General features: G+C 43.1%; 1 long non-coding RNA gene across 1 annotated transcript in view; it reads left to right on the forward strand.

The window, feature by feature from the left end:
- Positions 1 to 17,560, forward strand: part of LOC133259912 (uncharacterized) — a 349,591-nt gene that overhangs the window by 55,996 nt on the left and 276,035 nt on the right. The gene's annotated exons all lie outside the window — the stretch shown is intronic.

Raw genomic sequence — 17,560 nt, forward strand, 5'->3', positions numbered from 1 at the left:
TTCTCCATCCTTTATGCTGAGAACTGAGTGCTTGTCTGCCCTGGAAGTGCATGTGCTGAAGCCTTAATACCCAAAGTGATGATCTTTGAAGATGAGGCCTTTGGGGATGATTAAGTTCAGATGATATCATGAGGACCGAGCCTTTAGGATAGGATTAGTGCCTTTATAAGGAGAGGAAGACTCTTGAGAGTCCCTTGGACTGCAAGAAGACCAAACCAGTCAGTCCTAAAGGAAATCAGCCCTGAATATTCATTGGAAGGACTGATGCTGAAACTGAAGTTCCAATAAGTTGGCCACGTGATGCCAAGAGCTGACTTATTGGAAAAGACCCTGATGCTGGGAAAGATTGAAGGCGAGAGGAGAAGGGGGTGACAGGATGAGATAGTTGGATGGCATTGCTGACTCAATGGACTTGAGTTTGAGCAAACTCTGGGAGATGGTGAAGGATAGGGGAGCCTGGTGTGCTGCCATGGGGTCGCAGAGAGTTGTAAGCGACTTGGTGACTGAAGAACAATAACCACAAAGAAGAGGAAGCGGTCATAGACCTCTCTTTATCCACCGTGTTTAGACATCATGGAAGGTGATGTCTGCAATCCATGAAGAAGGTTTTCATGGGTCTGGCCATGTTGGCACCCTGATCTTGGACTTCTGGTCTCCAGAACTCTGAGAAATAAGTGTCTTGCTGTTTAAGCCACCCTCTCTGGTATTTTGTTATAGCAACCCAAGCAGACTAAGGCACTGGCTGTTGCTTTGAATGCACTTATCCTATTTGGTAGTCATACCCTTATTTGTTTGTATGTTTATTAAATTAATATATTGTAGAGCCCAAGATGGAGAAGGCAATGGCAACCCACTCCAGTACTCTTGCCTGGACAATCCCATGGGTGGAGGAGCCTGGTAGGCTACAGTCCATGGGGTGGCTAAGAGTCGGACATGACTGAGCAACTTCACTTTCACTTTTCACTTTCATGCATTGGAGAAGGAAATGGCAACCCACTCCAGTGTTCTTGCCTGGAGAATCCCAGGGACGGCAGAGCCTGGTGGGCTGCCGTCTATGGGGTTGCACAGAGTTGGACACAAATGACGCGACTTAGCAGCAACAGAGCCCAAGAACGTAAGATATATATTTGTTTGTTCTTGGATATTTCTCTAGTGATCAACAAAAAACGGTGATATTCAAGGTATTTAAACACCAGAATGCCAGAGGCTTCCCAGGTGGAGCTAGTAGTAAAGAACACGTCTGCCAGTGCAGGAGACATAAGAGATGCGGGTTGGATCCCTGGGTTGGGAAGATCCCCTGGAGGAGGGCCCGGCAACCCACTGTAGTATTCTTGCCTGGAGAATCCCATAGACAGAGGGGCCGTGGGGTCACCAAAAGTTGGACACGACTGAAGCAACTTAGCACACACAGACACTCGTGGCAGGGATAATGATCACTTAAAAGTTCACCCACCCCATTCTAGAGTAAATTTCTAGCAGTGGAATAGCTTTGTCTAAGACATGAGGTGTCTAAAGGAGATCAGGCAATTGTTAGTAAAAATTTTGAGATTCTTTATAAACCAGTACAGATTTCAAGTATATAATGGGGACAAATTCAATCCTGAGGACCTCAAATATAAGTGTCTTGGTGATGAAGATGAAAGATCTTTTTTAAAAAAAAGCAGTATAAGCAAGGTACTTTTGAATATTAAAAAAAAAATGAGTGTGTGTGTATGTGTGGTGTGTGTGTGTGTGTGCATATTAGGTTCCACTAAAAGCCCATTTAAAACCTACTTGAGTGCTTTTTCATTTGGCTTATAAGTATTCTGAACAGCAGGATAAGACCTCAACTTTCGGCAAGCCTCTACCCTCTCAGGCCAGGATGTATGATGAAAAAAAAGGAGCGAGGAAAACTCCACTGTGACCAACATAGAGCCCGCACTGGGGACATGCAGACGGGCTTCTCCCTAAAAGGTTAACTGGAGGCAATGATTACTTCCCCAGAGATCACCCAAGTGACGTGCCGCTGTCTTGATTTCATTCCTGTTTGATGATGTGCATTTCTTGCCACTTATAAATGAAACAAATGAGGTTAGATGGCAAAGATTATGAAAGGAATTAGCGATAATGAGCCTGGTAACAAAAAAACATTATTATAGAAAATTGAGTTGACCTTACTTTCATAATTATTCACCTTAATTGTTTTTTGTAGTGTAATTTGAATGAGATTAAATAATACTAATATTCCCCCTGCCACTGACTTGGAATTTCATGTAAAGATTAATAACTTTCAAAACTAAAACTTTGGCTGCCATCTTTCTAGAGGTCACTTTTGCTATTCCAGGACGCTGTATGCCCTCAACATGACCACAGGCCACTATGTCCAGACCATGATTTAGTCCTCAAAACCTTTGTGTCTTAGCACCCTCTGGAGTAGGAATCAGAGCTTCTATTTCTGAACTTCATGGGATGCACTGCTCTTCTGATCTTGAGCCTCATGGATTTTCCCCCCCAATTTGCCCACCAGTGTGTTTGTCTTGGTGAATCAGCCATGATCAACAGTTATGTATAAGGTAGCCAGACTTTTCCAATTAACTGCGTGACCATAATCTGCCTCTGGGATTTAAAATTTCCCCAGGGCATCCCACACATACAATTGGCATTTGAAAGTGGGTAAATACAGAACTTTCTACTTTTTCAAAATTTTGGACAGTAGTAACACAAAGAAATTTTGAACCTTTGCCACATACAAGGCGCTGAGTTGGGTCATTCGCATGTATTACATCACTTAGTTTTTACTATAATCTTATGATGTAGGTTTGGAGAAGGAAGTGGCAGCCCACTCCAGTGTTCTTGCCTGGAGAATCCCAGGGATGGGGGAGCCTGGTGGGCTGTCGTCTCGCATGTATTATATCACTTAGTTTTTACTATAATCTTATGATGTAGGTACAATTGTCATTCTTGATTTGCAAATAAGGAAACTGAGATTTTAAGAGGTTAAATGAGTTACCAGGATTCAACTCTTACATCTGATTCCTGAGCTCTTAACCAGTGAGATAGAATCAGAAAGTTCCAATGGGCAAAAATATCAGTTTGGCATTGGGCAACTTGTGGTCCATCTTACTCTGTCGTTTAATCTCTTGCATATAGCTGACTTCTCTCAGTTCAAGTTTACATGCACAAAACAGGAATCGTGTCTAACTGAGCTGCAGTGAATATTTAGTGGAGACCATAGTGAAGTACCTTGAACGCTGATGAATGACTGGGATATTCAGTAAATGATCACTTTCCCCACAACTTTTGGGGAATATTCTCCCTAAGTTCTGGAAAGTGTTTGGCGTGATGCCTTGCTCATTGAAACCAATTAACAATACTATGAGCTGACATTTATTGAGCACCTGCAGTATGCTGGCTCCACGCTCCCCACTTTACAGGGGCATCTCTCTCATCCTCACAGCGATCTTCTGTTATAGATACTGATTGTGTCCCCAGTTTAGAGGGATTCACTGTGTAGTTTTCACCTTGTAAATGGACCTAGGATTGAGGTTCGTAGTCCAAGCTCTGAGTTGGTCTACTATTGTGTCAGCTACTGTAGTCAATTATAATATTATTTTTAAAGTCTGTGAGTCTTTGATTTGCTTGTAACATCTCCTTTTCATCACGTGTGCAGTGACCTCTCTTCCTTTTGAATGCTGGTGGCCTTTACTATGGCTTCCCAGGTGTTACTAGTGGTAAAGACCCCCCTGCCAGTGCAGGAAAGGTAAGAGACTTAGGTTTCAACTCCTGGGTTGGGAAGATCCCTAGAAGAGGGCACAATAACCCACTCCAGTATTCTTACCTGGAGAATCCCATGGACAGAGGAGCCTGGCAGGTTACAGTCCATTGGGTTGCAGAGGGTTGGACATGGCTGAAGCAAATTAGCAGCATGCACACATGGCCTTTACTATCTGTCTGATTAGCAAGCATCCAGTCATACTCTCGAGTACGGTCTTCTATGCTTTTCTGGATTGTGTACATCATTATTGCCTTTGTTCATTCATTGAGTTGGTCGTTCAGTCACTCAGCAAGCATCATTGTGTGTTTAACATACTCCAGGCACTGTGGGAGGTGCTGCAGGTACAGAGAAGAACAGAAGGACATGGTGTCCATGAACGGGAGAGCCAGATTTCACAGGGACCAAAATCTTCATTCGGAGGGCCCTCTTTTTTGAAAAGAATATTAAATTACATACACAATAAATTACACACCTCAGAACAGACCTAGGCAAGCAGTGGGTTTTGAAACTTAAACTCATTATCTTAGTGGTAAGTCACTGATGTCTTTTATAGTGGATTTGAGAATTCTAGATTTTGGTGAAATGCAGATATAACAGGAAGGTCTTAAGATCTTAGTCACCATCAGTAGATCAGATCCAAATGAAGCAGAACATAACTATGACTGCAGACTTTGAGGGGTTAGGGGAGTCCTTCCTGCAGCTTTCCTGGGTGAGGTTAATGTAATAGCTAAATTTACTAAACGTGCCATAAAAGGTTCCTAAAAGTCCCTTCCCCGCAATGTCCCAGTTAGTAAAAAAGCCCTCATCTCTTGCTCTGGGACTCCCTCTCCCCTCGTTCCTCTCCCTCCCTGTCTGGCACTCTTCAGACTGGAAACCCCTCCCTGACCAGCACACACAATATGGGCTGTTTTCTACTCTGGGCACTTCCATGGGAGGAAAGACTAGAACTCACTACACAGACACACACGCTTTGGGGGAATTCGGCTCTCCACATAGCTGCCGCCATTCAAAATTCCACACTTCGAGTATCCATTTCCCAGACTAGAGCGTAAGCTGCTAATGTATACTTTCACAAATTCTGGCACAATTAAGACCCACCTCCCTTCCCACTTGGCTCTCTCCTTCCACCACCAATTTAGAAACTGAGGTAGCAATTTTAAAATAACAAGTATAATGAAGAACAATTGGTAATTGTATTTTTAAAAACTTTTTAGCAAGGTTTAAAATTCCACATGTGGTTTAGTTCCATAAAATTCTTTAGTTCAGGTGAAGACTCCAGAATTAATGAAGGTAGGGGTTACAGACAAATATGATTTAATAATAAGTAGTATATGGAAGAAAGTTATATTAATGTTAATATAAACCATTTGGAAATGGGGACTAGAGCAATGATTCTTCACTCAGGAAGCACATAACGATATCTGGAGACATTTTTGGTTGTCACAACTAGAGATGGGTGGAGTGCTGTTGGCATCGTGGGTTGAAGCTTGGGAGACCACTGAACACCCTGCAATGCACAGGATGCCTCACAGCAGAGAGTTATCCAGCCCCAATGTCTCAGTTATGCTGAGATTTTTAGCCCTTGAACCAGAGGATGTAGAGAAGCAAACCTTATAAAAAGTAATTAGCCAGTTGCCTAAATAACTAATCAGTTAACTAACCAACTGATTACCACCGTGGATCTCTTGACTAAACTGTCTCTGACTTTGTCCCCCTCTGTTAATTAACTGGCCAATTTGTGGATGGGAAAGGCTTGTGAATTTGGCGCTTTATAAGCCCCTTTGTTTACTTAAGACGGCGACAGTGTGTGTGCTTGTGTGTGCATACGTGTGTGTGTGTGTGCAGTGATACTACGTGGCTGAGTGGTAACCTTTGCTTGACCTAGAACTTCCTGTGTGGTTGTGTGTCAGGCGTGGGTTATCTGGTTTGGTCCTCCCTACAACTCTGTGAACGTGATGAACTCCACTCAGAGATGAAAAACTGGGACTTGTCCAAGATTCCCTGAGCCCTGGTGCGTGCCGGGAGCAGATTTCTGCACAGGCTGTCTCAGCCCAAAGCCCTGGCTCTCCGTCAGGACCTCTGAGTGTCGGTCACCCCCTCTTCAGTGACTTTGGCTCCATGGGACAGCTGCATTATTATTTTCCTGACCAAAAAAAAAATTAAATGTAACCTCACCCCTCACAGTGCTATCCTGGGATCATGGGTTCAGTGCACTTGTGTATGTTATTTTTCCAATAAATTTTGAGGAATCGCTGCTTTTAAACCACAATGCGAAGCTACCTTGTGGTAATATCAAAATGAATTTTTAATGATTGAGCACTATATAGGTGGAAATTATTGTAATAATTGATGAATTAATCCGCATGTGGGCCCCACACCTGCTAGAAGAGGGCTGAGGGACCAAATTAAGGTAAGATCAGTGAAATAAAGAGTGACGGTAAAGAAAAAGATGAAAGGAACATGCTTTTAAGGGGCTCCCATGATTAAGTGCAATCAAAGGAGAGCTAATGGGTTAACTCATTTCTGCCAAGCGCAGTTACACAGTGTTCAGTTTGATAAAGGATCCAGCCCTAATGTTCAAGCAGAGAAATGGGAGTAAGTGACGTTCCCTCTCCAATTACTAATTTTACAAAAGTGCAAACAGCTCAGCAAAGGGGCGTGTTGTCTGTTCCAAGGCTTTCTGTGCACGAATACACTGGATAGTTGAGATGCCACCCAGAGTGAAATAGACCCTGCTTTTCAGTGTACCCTGGAGTTTTGTTACTTTGTTGTCAATAATTGATTGAAGGGGAAAACACAGTGGGGTAAGCCCAATACCAGGGTTATCTTAAGAGCTCTAGAAGGATGATTTGCGTCAAATCTGGTGAGTTTTTAAAATTTATATACAGTGCTGTTCACAAGCTAAATTCTCACTGATTTAGGCTCTCTCCTTCCCCCTTCATCGAAATAGGATAAACCCTTGTGGCAAATCTTCTGTGAATAAATTCATCAACCTTTCCTAGGAATGACTCAATTTATGTGTTTGTAGACTTCAGATCTGAGTGTGGCTGGCATGGTGTAAGCATCATAACCGCCAAAATAAAAGAGAAGGAGGTGGATTAATACACTTTTGCAATGTTTCTCGGCCAGGATTTGTAAATAGTGACTATTATGGCTAATTGAAGTATTTCCTATAATTCCTGCTATATGCTCAGCTTTTATTGTGCCAACGTGAAGAAATGCTTTGGCAGAATAGATGCAGAACACTTGCTCCTTGGAAGGAAAGCTATGACAAACTTAGACAGCATATTAAAAAGCAGAGACATCACCTTGCTGACAGAGGTCCATCTAGTCAAAGCTATGGTTTTTCCAGTAGTCATGCATGGATGTGAGAGTTGGACCATAAAGAAGGCTGACCTCTGAAATGTTGCTTTCGAATTGTGGTGTTGGAGAAGACTCTTGAGAGTCCCTTGGACTGCTAGGAGATCAAATCAGTCAATCCTAAAGAAAATCAGCCCTGAATATTCATTGGAAGGACTCATGCTGAAGGTGGAGCTCCAGTACTTTGGCCACATGATGGGAAAAGCCTACTCATTTGAAAAGACCCTGATGCTGGGAAAGATTGAGGGCAGGAGGAGTAGGAGGTGACAGAGGATGAGATGGTTGGGTGGCGTCACTGACTCAATGGACATGGATTTGAGCAAACTCGGAGATAGTGAAGGACAGGAAACCTGGCGTGCTGCAGTCCATGGGTGTTGCAGAGGGTCAGACGTGACTGAACAACAGCAACGCAGCAGTCTTATCTTTACAGTCCGCATCACACTCATTTCCGCAGTAGCTTTGTGAAGGAGGAGAGAGGTTTGTCTTGGATTCTCAGTGTCTTTGAGATCTCCCCTGGGGCACTTAGAGCATTCTACTGAAATTTATTATTCATCATCTTCCTTCCCAACTGCACCATGGCCTTGTGCAAAGTGGCATTCCAGAGGGCTTGAAACATAGTAGGTGCCCAGTCAGAATTCAATGTTCTCTATCTAAACTGTTTCTCTAGAGCAATGTTGCCCCTCAAGGACATCTGGCAATATCTGGAAACATTTTGGGTATCCCAATTGGGGTGCCAGTTGGGTATTACTAACATTGAGTAAGTAGAGGTCTGGGATGCTACTAAAAAATCCTGCAGTGCACAGGACAGCCCCCAACAACAAAGGATTACCCAGCCCAAAATAGCAATCGCACCAAAGTAGAGGAATCTCATACACACCCAGAATGGGAGATAAATTTTCTGTGAAGCTGGTAAAATGAAGACTCTCATTCACTTGAACTGGACCTTCCAAGGACCTGGGAGGCACTATGGCAATATAGTCACATAACCCTGTATTTTTGTCCAAATGTAAATGGCTGCTGGCAGGTTTTGGATATGGCTAAAGGAGAGCCCAGCAAATTCATTAAATTTAGATGTGGCAAAACACACATGTTGTAGGTCACCATGTATAATAGTTAAGTTGCTGCGCATCATATTGATGTAGAAATGGCTTTCAGAATATTCCTAACATCCATTTTATCATCTCCCCTGCATGATGATGCAAAGGAATAGGCTAGAGGTTCCATAGGGAAATGAATATTTCCTTAGCACCCAGCACTTGATGTGGGTAGTGGAGGAGATACAAGATTTAAAAATTGAGCCGGAAGCTAGCCCATGGATAATTTTTTCCAGTCATCAAATGTATAAGTTGAAGGAGAGGATTAATTTCTTATTGATGCTATGACAAAACTGAATTTCTTTCCTGTCTGAAATACATTTGATAGTACAGTATACACAATTATAAAAGTATCATACATTTTTATCATTTTTTAAGGTGATGTCAAAAATCAAAAACAAAACCCAAAACAGAAAAAGTAATAATGTCAAATAAAGTATATCAGAATTCTTGAATTGTAGGGCATGAACCTGTAGCAGTAGTACGAAGGCATATGTATCAGTATATGGAGTCACATTTTATGACCCCAATTATCAATATGTGAAACTAATTTCAATTAACTGTGTTTGAGAAGTTACATTACTTTTTAATGAAAAACTATATTATTATAAGAAGAGGCTATCAAGTTGCATAGAGACTAAAATGTGGAAAAGAAATTTTTTTAAAAAGGCGGCATCTGTCAGTGAATTAATAAAGCTATTATATTATTTTTCAGGATCTTGTTCTATTTTCAGCTTTTTAAGTTTTAAAAAAATATTTAGTTTTTATTTTTTACAGTTGTGTTGAGATAAATTTACAAACTTATGATTTAGAAATAAAATTGTATTATAATTAAAGTGTACACAGAATGATTTGATGTACACATACTTCTTGAAATGCTTACCACAATCAAGTTAACATATATATCACCCCACATTGTTATCTTTTTTAAATGAAGATGCTTAAGAAATACTCCTTTTGGCAGATTTCAACTGTACAGTATAGCGTCATCAGCTATAGTCCCCAGGCTATACATTAGTTCTCCAGAATTTATTCTTTTTTAAAATTTACTTCTAATTGGAGGATCGTTGCTTTACAATGCGTTGGTTTCTGCCATACAACGACATGAACTGACTATACACATGTCCCCTGCCCTCTGAACCTCCCTCCCACCCTTACCCCCATCGCACCCCTCTGGGCTGTCACAGAGCAGGGGGCCGAGCTCCCTGTGTCACACTGCAGCTTCTCACTGGCTGTCTGTTTTACACGTGATAATGAGTTTCACTGTGGTGTTGGAGAAGACTCTCGAGAGTCCCTTGGACTGCACGGAGATCAAACCTGTCAATCCGAAAGGAAATCTGTCTTGAATATTCATTGGAAGGACTGATGCTGAAGCTCCAATACTTTGGCTACCTGATGCAAAGAGCTGACTCACTGGAAAAGACCCTGGGAAAGATTGAGGGCAAGAGGAGAAGGAGGAAACAGAGGATGAGATGGTTGGATGGCATCACGGACTCAATAGACATGGATGTGAGCAAACTCTGGAAGCCGGTGAAGGACAGGGAAGCCTGGGTGCTGCAGTGTGTGGGGTTGCAAAAAGGAGGATGCCAGCGAATGAACGAAGCAACAACGGTGTGTGTTCCAGTGCTGCTCTCTCTATTTGTCTCAATTTGTAATGGTTTCTTGTTCCATAATTATTTACTTCTGTACCTAATTTTATATTCTGTATTATTGCTCTTAATTAAAGTCCCCAAATTATATAAATTCCAGGCCCTGCATAGCCAGGAGTTCTTCTGCCTACAGTTCATCACTCCCTAAACCAAGATTCATGGCAAATAGATGGGGAAACAGTGGCAGACTTTATTTTTTGGGGCTCCAAAATCACTGCAGATGGTGACTACAGCCATGAAATTAAAAGACGTTTGCTCCTCAGAAGAAAAACTATGACCAACCTAGATAGCATATTAAAAAGCAAAGACATTACTTTGCCAACAAAGGTCCATCTAGTCAAGGCTATGGTTTTTCCTGTAGTATGTATGGATGTGAGAGTTGGACTATACAGAAAGCTGAGCCCCAAAGAATTGATGCTTTTGAACTGTGGTGTTGGAGAAGACTCTTGAGAGTCTCTTGGACTGCAGGGAGATCCATCCAGTCCATTCTAAAGGAGATCAGCCCTGAATATTCATTGGAAGGACTGATGCTGAAGCTGAAACTCCAATACTTTGGCCACCTGATGCAAAGAGCTGACTCATTGGAAAAGACCCTGATGCTGGGAAAGATTGAAGGTGGGAGGAAAAGGGGATGACAGAGGATGAGATGGTTGGATGGCATCACCAACTTGATGGAGATGAGTTTGAGTAAACTCCAGGAGTTGGTGATGTACAGGGAAGCCTGGTGTGCTGCGGTCCATGGGGTCGCAAAGGGTTGGACATGACTGAGTGACTGAAATGAACTGAACTGATACCAAGATTACTTGCAGATTTACGTATCTAAGCTAGACCTTTCCTGTGACCTCTTTTGTGTGCCAGACTCAGATCAGCTTTGGAACACCCAGGGTTTCAGAATCATCTTCAAACTCAATGTGTCTCTAGTTAATCTCATAACACAACTCCCCCCCGCCTCTCCCCTGAATGCCTCCAACCTAGCATTCTTTCAATGTTCTCTTGCAGTGAATGGGAAATTACCTATTGGGCAACGTGGAAGTGTAGGGCTCATATTTGACACCTGTCTCTCCCTGACCCCCATGCTGTGCTGCCGATGTTTTGTTTTAAATGTTCCCTAAATCCATTTATTCTTTTCGTCTCCACCGTCACTGCCTGCTAAGTCGCTTCAGTGGTGTCGACTCTTTGCTTCCCTCTGGACCGTTGCCTGCCAGCCTTCTGTGTCCATGGGATTCTCCAGGCAAGGATACTGGAGTGGGTTGCCACACCACTTCTCTAATCCGAGTCACTGTCTTTGTTCTCTTGGGCTCTGGGAGACTCTAGGATCTATTGCTTACACTCCTGGTCTGCCTTTCAAACTATTCTCCGGAGACAGTCCAGAGCTTTTGCAAAGCGTAAATCTGTCTTGCAGCTCCCACGTGCAGAACCTTGACTGAGTCCTCAGTGTCCTTAAGATTATAAAGCAAACAATGGTGCAAAGACAACACCCCTCTGTGCAGCTTTGTCTCCGGCCTCCGGCGGCAGTCTTCCCTCCTCCGTCTCTGCATCTCCTGGTGTAAGATCCTGCGTATCACGCTATCTCTACATGCTGCGTTCCTGCTCTCGCTTCAGGTTTGCGCGCAGATATCACTTCCGATAGGGATCCTTTCTTTTTTTAATCTTTCTCTTTAAATTTATTTTTTAACTGGAGGAGAATTGCCTTGCAGTGTTGTGATGGTTTCTGCTGTACGGTGGAACAGATCAGCCATCATTGAACATATAGCCAGCCCCTCCCTCTTGAGTCTCCTTTCTGTCCCCCAGCCCCAACTCTCCAGGTCATCACAGACGCCCGGCCGGGCCCCTGTGTTACACAGCAGGTCCTCACCAGCTATCTGGTTCACATGTGACAGTGTCTATATGGGGCTTCCCTGGTGGCTCAGCTGGTAAAGAATCTGCCTGCAGTGCAGGAGATCTAGGTTCTATCTCTGGGTCAGGATGATCCCCTGGAGAAGGGAGTGGCTACCCACTCCAATGTTCTTGCCTGGAGAATTCCATGGACAGAGGAGCCTGGCAGGCTACAGTCCATGAGGACACAAGAGTCGGACACGACTGAAGTGACTTAGCAGCAGCAGCAGCATGCTACTTTCTCAATTCATGCCACTCTCTCCTTACCCCAGAATTCTTTCTTGACTTCTTGAGTGGGTCAAATCCCCCCAAATTTGGCCTCTGAACTGGGAGAGAATAAACATCTGTTCTCCGAAGCCATCAAGTTTGTGGTAGTTTGTTATAACTGTCACAGGAAGGTAACACAGAATTATGATTTTTTTCGTGGAGTTCGTTTTTCTGTGACTTTTCCAATGTTTAGAGTGGTAAGAACTTAATAGGCAAATTTAAAAACTTACTAGGCAAATAGAACCAATACCAAAGAATGCTCAAACTACCGCACAATTGCACTCATCTCACACGCTAGTAAAGTAATGCTCAAAATTCTCCAAGCCAGGCTTCAGCAATACATGAACTGTGAACTTCCAGATGTTCAAGCTGGTTTTAGAAAAGGCAGAGGAACCAGAGATCAAATTGCCAGCATCTGCTGGATCATGGAAAAAGTAAGAGAGTTCCAGAAAAACATCTATTTCTGCTTTATTGACTACGCCAAAGCCTTTGACTCTGTGGATCACAATAAACTGTGGAAAATTCTTCAAGAGATGGGAATACCAGACCACCTGACCTGCCTCTTGAGAAACCTATATGGAGGTTAGGAAGCAACAGTTAGACCTGGACATGGAACAACAGACTGGTTCCAAATAGGAAAAGGAGTACGTCAAGGCTGTATATTGTCACCCTGCTTATTTAACTTCTATGCAGAGGACATCATGAGAAACCCTGGGCTGGAAGAAGCACAAGCTGGAATCAAGATTGCCGGGAGAAATATCAATAACCTCAGATATGCAGATGACACCACCCTTATGGCAAAAAGTGAAGAGGAACTAAAGAGCCTCTTGATGAAAGTGAAAGTGGAGAGTGAAAAAGTTGGCTTAAAGCTCAACATTCAGAAAATGAAGATCATGGCATCCAGTCCCATCACTTCATGGGAAATAGATGGGGAAACAGTGGAAATAATGGCTGACTTTATTTTTCTGGGCTCCAAAATCACTGCAGATGGTGACTACAGCCATGAAATTAAAAGATGCTTACTCCTTGGAAGGAAAGTTATGACCAACCTAGATAGCATATTCAAAAGCAGAGACATTACTTTGCCAACAAAGGTCCGTCTAGTCAAGGCTATGGTTTTTCCTGTGGTCACGTATGGATGTGAGAGTTGGACTGTGAAGAAAGCTGAACGACAAAGAATTGATGCTTTTAAACTGTGGTGTTGGAGAAGACTCTTTAGAGTCCCTTGGACTGCAAAGAGATCCAACCAGTCCATTCTAAAGGAGATCAGCCCTGGTGTTCTTTGGAAGGACTGATGCTGAAGCTGAAACTCCAGTACTTTGGCCACCTCATGTGAAGAGTTGACTCATTGGAAAAGACTCTGATGCTGGGAGGGATTGGGGGCAGGAGGAAAAGGGGACGACAGAGGATGAGGTGGCTGGATGGCATCACTGACTCGATGGATGTGTTTGAGTGAACTGTGGGAGTTGGTGATGGACAGGGAGGCCTGGCGTGCTGCAATTCATGGGGTCGCAAAGAGTCAGACATGACTGAGCGACTGAACTGAACTGAGGCATATTTAGGATTACTGTTGAGAAAAGGGGCCAAGGGAGAGCCTGTGGGCTTTTTCCTCCTATGAGGTTTTAGGTCTAAAGTCCTGGCTGGTAATAAAGATTGCAGTTGCTTAGAGGATTGTGATGTTAGTAGACACATCTTAGGAACCTAATGCAATTTAGGATAGATAGATTCAGGATTCTATGTTTTTCCCACAGCAATGAGACCACACACACACACACACACATCAAACAACTTGGAATCTTAGGTGACAAATCAGATAGCGTGCTTAGCCATCCTTGCTGCTGCTGCTGCTAAGTCGCTTCAGTCGTGTCTGACTCTATGGACCCCATAGATGGCAGCCCACTAGGCTCCCCCGTCCCTGGGATTCTCCAGGCAAGAACATTGGAGTGGGTTGCCATTGCCTTCTCCGTAGCCATCCTTAGGTGGGTGATATTTGGAAAGAGAACTGAATAGGGTGGAATGCAACACCCAAAGGAAGTTCTAGGCACATGGAACTGTAGCCACCTAAGCTCTGAATTAGAAATTACTTTGTATTATTTAAGGAAGAGCAAGAAGGTTAGAAAAGCTGGGAGTCAGCGAAGCTGTTATATTATCTGGTACATGTAGGCTTGTAATTATTGCATTTTCTTTGGAAAATGAATTTTATATTTTTATATTCCTTTTTATCTTTCTTGTAACTTTTAAGCTTAAATTCTGCCTTGCTGGTATTAATACTGACTTTCCTGGTTGATCTGCCTTCCCACCCCTTTTATTTTCAATTAAAAATATCGTTTGTTGAAATTGTTTTTTTTTTTTTGTAAATAGGAGATATGTTGGATCAGTTACATCCCATCTCCCTATTTAGGAAGGCAGTAAAATGTGAGTTCCATTTACAAGGATTTCCATCAGAATTTCTAATATAAAAATCTCTTGGTACTAAGGAGGCACTTTTATTATCTGAACATAATTTACATATACAAAATAACTCATTTCCTTATGAGTTTAAGTAATTGAGGTTTTACTGCACTTGCCATTCAACATCTTGAGATTTTAGCATCTCTCTTAATATACATGAGTTTTAAAAAATAAAATTGCAGCTCCATTGATCCGTAAAGTGTGCTGTTAAAACTTACAGAATGTAGGCAAAAATTGTCAGTTTATTCAACTAATCACAATGTTGGTTTTCACTTATGTCTCTCGTCACGCTGCCATTGCAGTCTGTATTCTGAGTTCGTCCAGTGGTGGGGATGGCGGTACCATGATTCAGCAAGAGTTTTTCCAGCTGCGTTTACGACCAGAATGACACTCCAGGGAGGGCCAGCTGCGGCGCAGGCCTCAGCCCGTGACTCTGGGAGGGAAGCATCGAGTTCCAGCCCAGGAGGGAATTGAACCCCTGACCTTGGCCTCATTAGCACCGTGTTCTAGCCAACTGTACTAATTGGTCACACCTGGCAAAAAACCTGGAAACATGGAAACGATGTCAGGGCATAGGATTCTTAATTTTAACAGGTTTGGTTTGATCTAACAGAGAAAACTGGAGACTGTGGAGGCAGTGGAGACCGGTCTTAGCTCCCTCTCTTTACGGCAGGGGTCACTTTGGTTTGCTGTCTGAACGAAGCAGGTAACAGTGCCAACATGGGGGAAAAAATTAATGTCAGTGTAAGTAAAATAGTTTACATGGGAACGCCTGGCACGGAGGACAGCGCACAGTCAATGGACATTCCACAGGTTGGTTTCCATCATTGTTGGGCGTGTGGATGATGTGGCTAACCATACTGCACTTTTCCCTTCAGTTGGATTCTTCTCTTCAGAGACACAGCTAACATGTTAAGGGAACTGCTCAATTGCAATGTGCAATATTAATGTAATTTATTTATTAAAATAAATCCTTGACAGAGCAGAGCCACATTATTCAAGCATTCTGAGTCAGCTAAGCCCTTAGTTTTGAGCACACTTGGTGAAGGTGAACTCACATCTCAGCTTTCCCTCGGTGTGCTTCAGAGAACACTTCAGGAGCCCCAGGAACCAGTGTTAGAGACAGGCCACTGGGCGGGAAGTCCTTGTGTATGTGCTGTGCAGCCTTGGAGCAGCGCACCTTTCCAAACCTGGGCTTCCTCGTCTGTAGACTGGGATCATAACTGCTGCCATCTTGAAAGGTTGTTGTTGGGATAAAGTGGCATAAGTGAAACATGTAACCTGACATATGGGAAGAGCTCAGAAGAGCTCAGGACATTCATATCACCAGCACTGAAAGGACGGCTGAGTTTCCACTGCCACCACCCGAGGGACGGAGCTCATTCACAGACTACGTACCTTTTGATTAGGGCTTATGTGTAACTTCTCTCTCTTCTCTGAGAGAGAGACTTTGAGCCCCCGTAAACTTATTTTCTCAGAATGTAAGATGACTTTATGACAGTATGAAGACCACATAGGGTTTCCCTAGTGGCTCAGATAGTAAAGAATCCGCTTGCAATGCAGGAGACTCGAGTTTGATCCCTGGGTCAGGAAGATCCCCTGGAGAAGGGAATGGCAACCCCTCTAGTACTCTTGCCTGGAAAATCCCATGGATGGAGGAGCCTGGTGGGCTACAGTCCATAGAGTTGCAAAAAGTTGGACACAAATGAGCTATTAATATCTTGTGTATATGTAGCCTTCATGTGCACAAGATATTAATTTTATTTGTCTCAGTCATGAACATATCTTCTTAGTCTCTTAAAAGGCTGGTTCTTGAGGTCTAAGCCCAACACCAACCTTGCTCCTGCTCTGAGTATTTCTTTACTCTGGGCTCTACTCTTTGATTTCATATCAAATGTCCTGTCCTATCTTGAATCAGGAATATTGGCCTCTCGTGGAATCCGCAGAACCATTTTCCTCATTTCCTTTCTCTGCTTTTTCATGTTCAGTCTCTGTTGACTCCTTCCAGTGTTACACAGGTTGTGTATTCTCCAGACTAAGCTACTTTTCCCTCTGAAGAGTCTCCAATTTATTCATTCCACTGCCAAAATGAATTTTCCTCTGTATCTTTCACAACCCCTGCTGCTGCTGCTAAGTCGCTTCAGTTGTGTCTGACTCTTTGCGACCCCATAGACGGCAGCCCACCAGTCTCCCCGTCCCTGGGATTCTCCAGGCAAGAACACTGGAGTGGGTTGCCATTTCCTTCTCCAATGCATGAAAGTGAAAAGTGAAAGTGAAGTCTCTCAGTTGTGTCTGACTCTTAGCCACCCTATGGACTGCAGCCCAACCCCTAAGTTTCTCATTAATCACCTTTGCCCAAATATATGTATCGAGCCTTGTGATTCCCCTGTCCTCATTCACACAATCGCTGCCTTTTCCTCACTCCGAGCCCTTCTCCATTTTGAGTATAGACTTCTTGGCCTCATTGTATTTTCATCAGCAATGGTGACATTTTAAATAGTATGATTGCACCAGTCCACTGGGACGACCCAGAGGGAGGGTATGGGGAGGGAGGAGGGAGGAGGGTTCAGGATGGGGAACACGGGTATACCTGTTGCGGATTCATTTCAATATTTGGCAAAACTAATACAATATTGTTAAGTTTACAAATAAAATAAAATTAAAAAAATAGTATGATTGTTGTTGCTTCTGCCATAAAAACAAAAACAAAAACCTTGATGTATCCATCTAATCAACACGGAGCAGTGATGCTCAGTCGGGGTGATTCTGTCCATCAAGGGAAGTGTGTACATGTTTGGACACATTTGGGGTCATCATAACTGTGTGTGGGGGGGGGTTCTCACATCTAGTGGGTGGAGTTCTTGGACATTGTTAAACATCCTTCAATGTGTGGGATAGCCCCCACAGCAAAGACTTGTCTAGCTCCAAACATCGATAGTGCTGAGGTTAAAAAACCCTGGTATAGATTATAAAATGTATTTATCATCAAGAGCTGAAACAAAATAAAAGGCGAGGCAGTCATAAGATAGCTCATAATCAAATAATAACTAACATTTCTGGGTCATTTATCATGTGGCAGGTATTGTGCCAACAGCTTTCCTGCCTTGTCT

This window comes from Bos javanicus, chromosome 13 (genome assembly GCF_032452875.1).
Source record: "Bos javanicus breed banteng chromosome 13, ARS-OSU_banteng_1.0, whole genome shotgun sequence".
NCBI classification, from domain to species: Eukaryota; Metazoa; Chordata; class Mammalia; order Artiodactyla; family Bovidae; genus Bos; species Bos javanicus.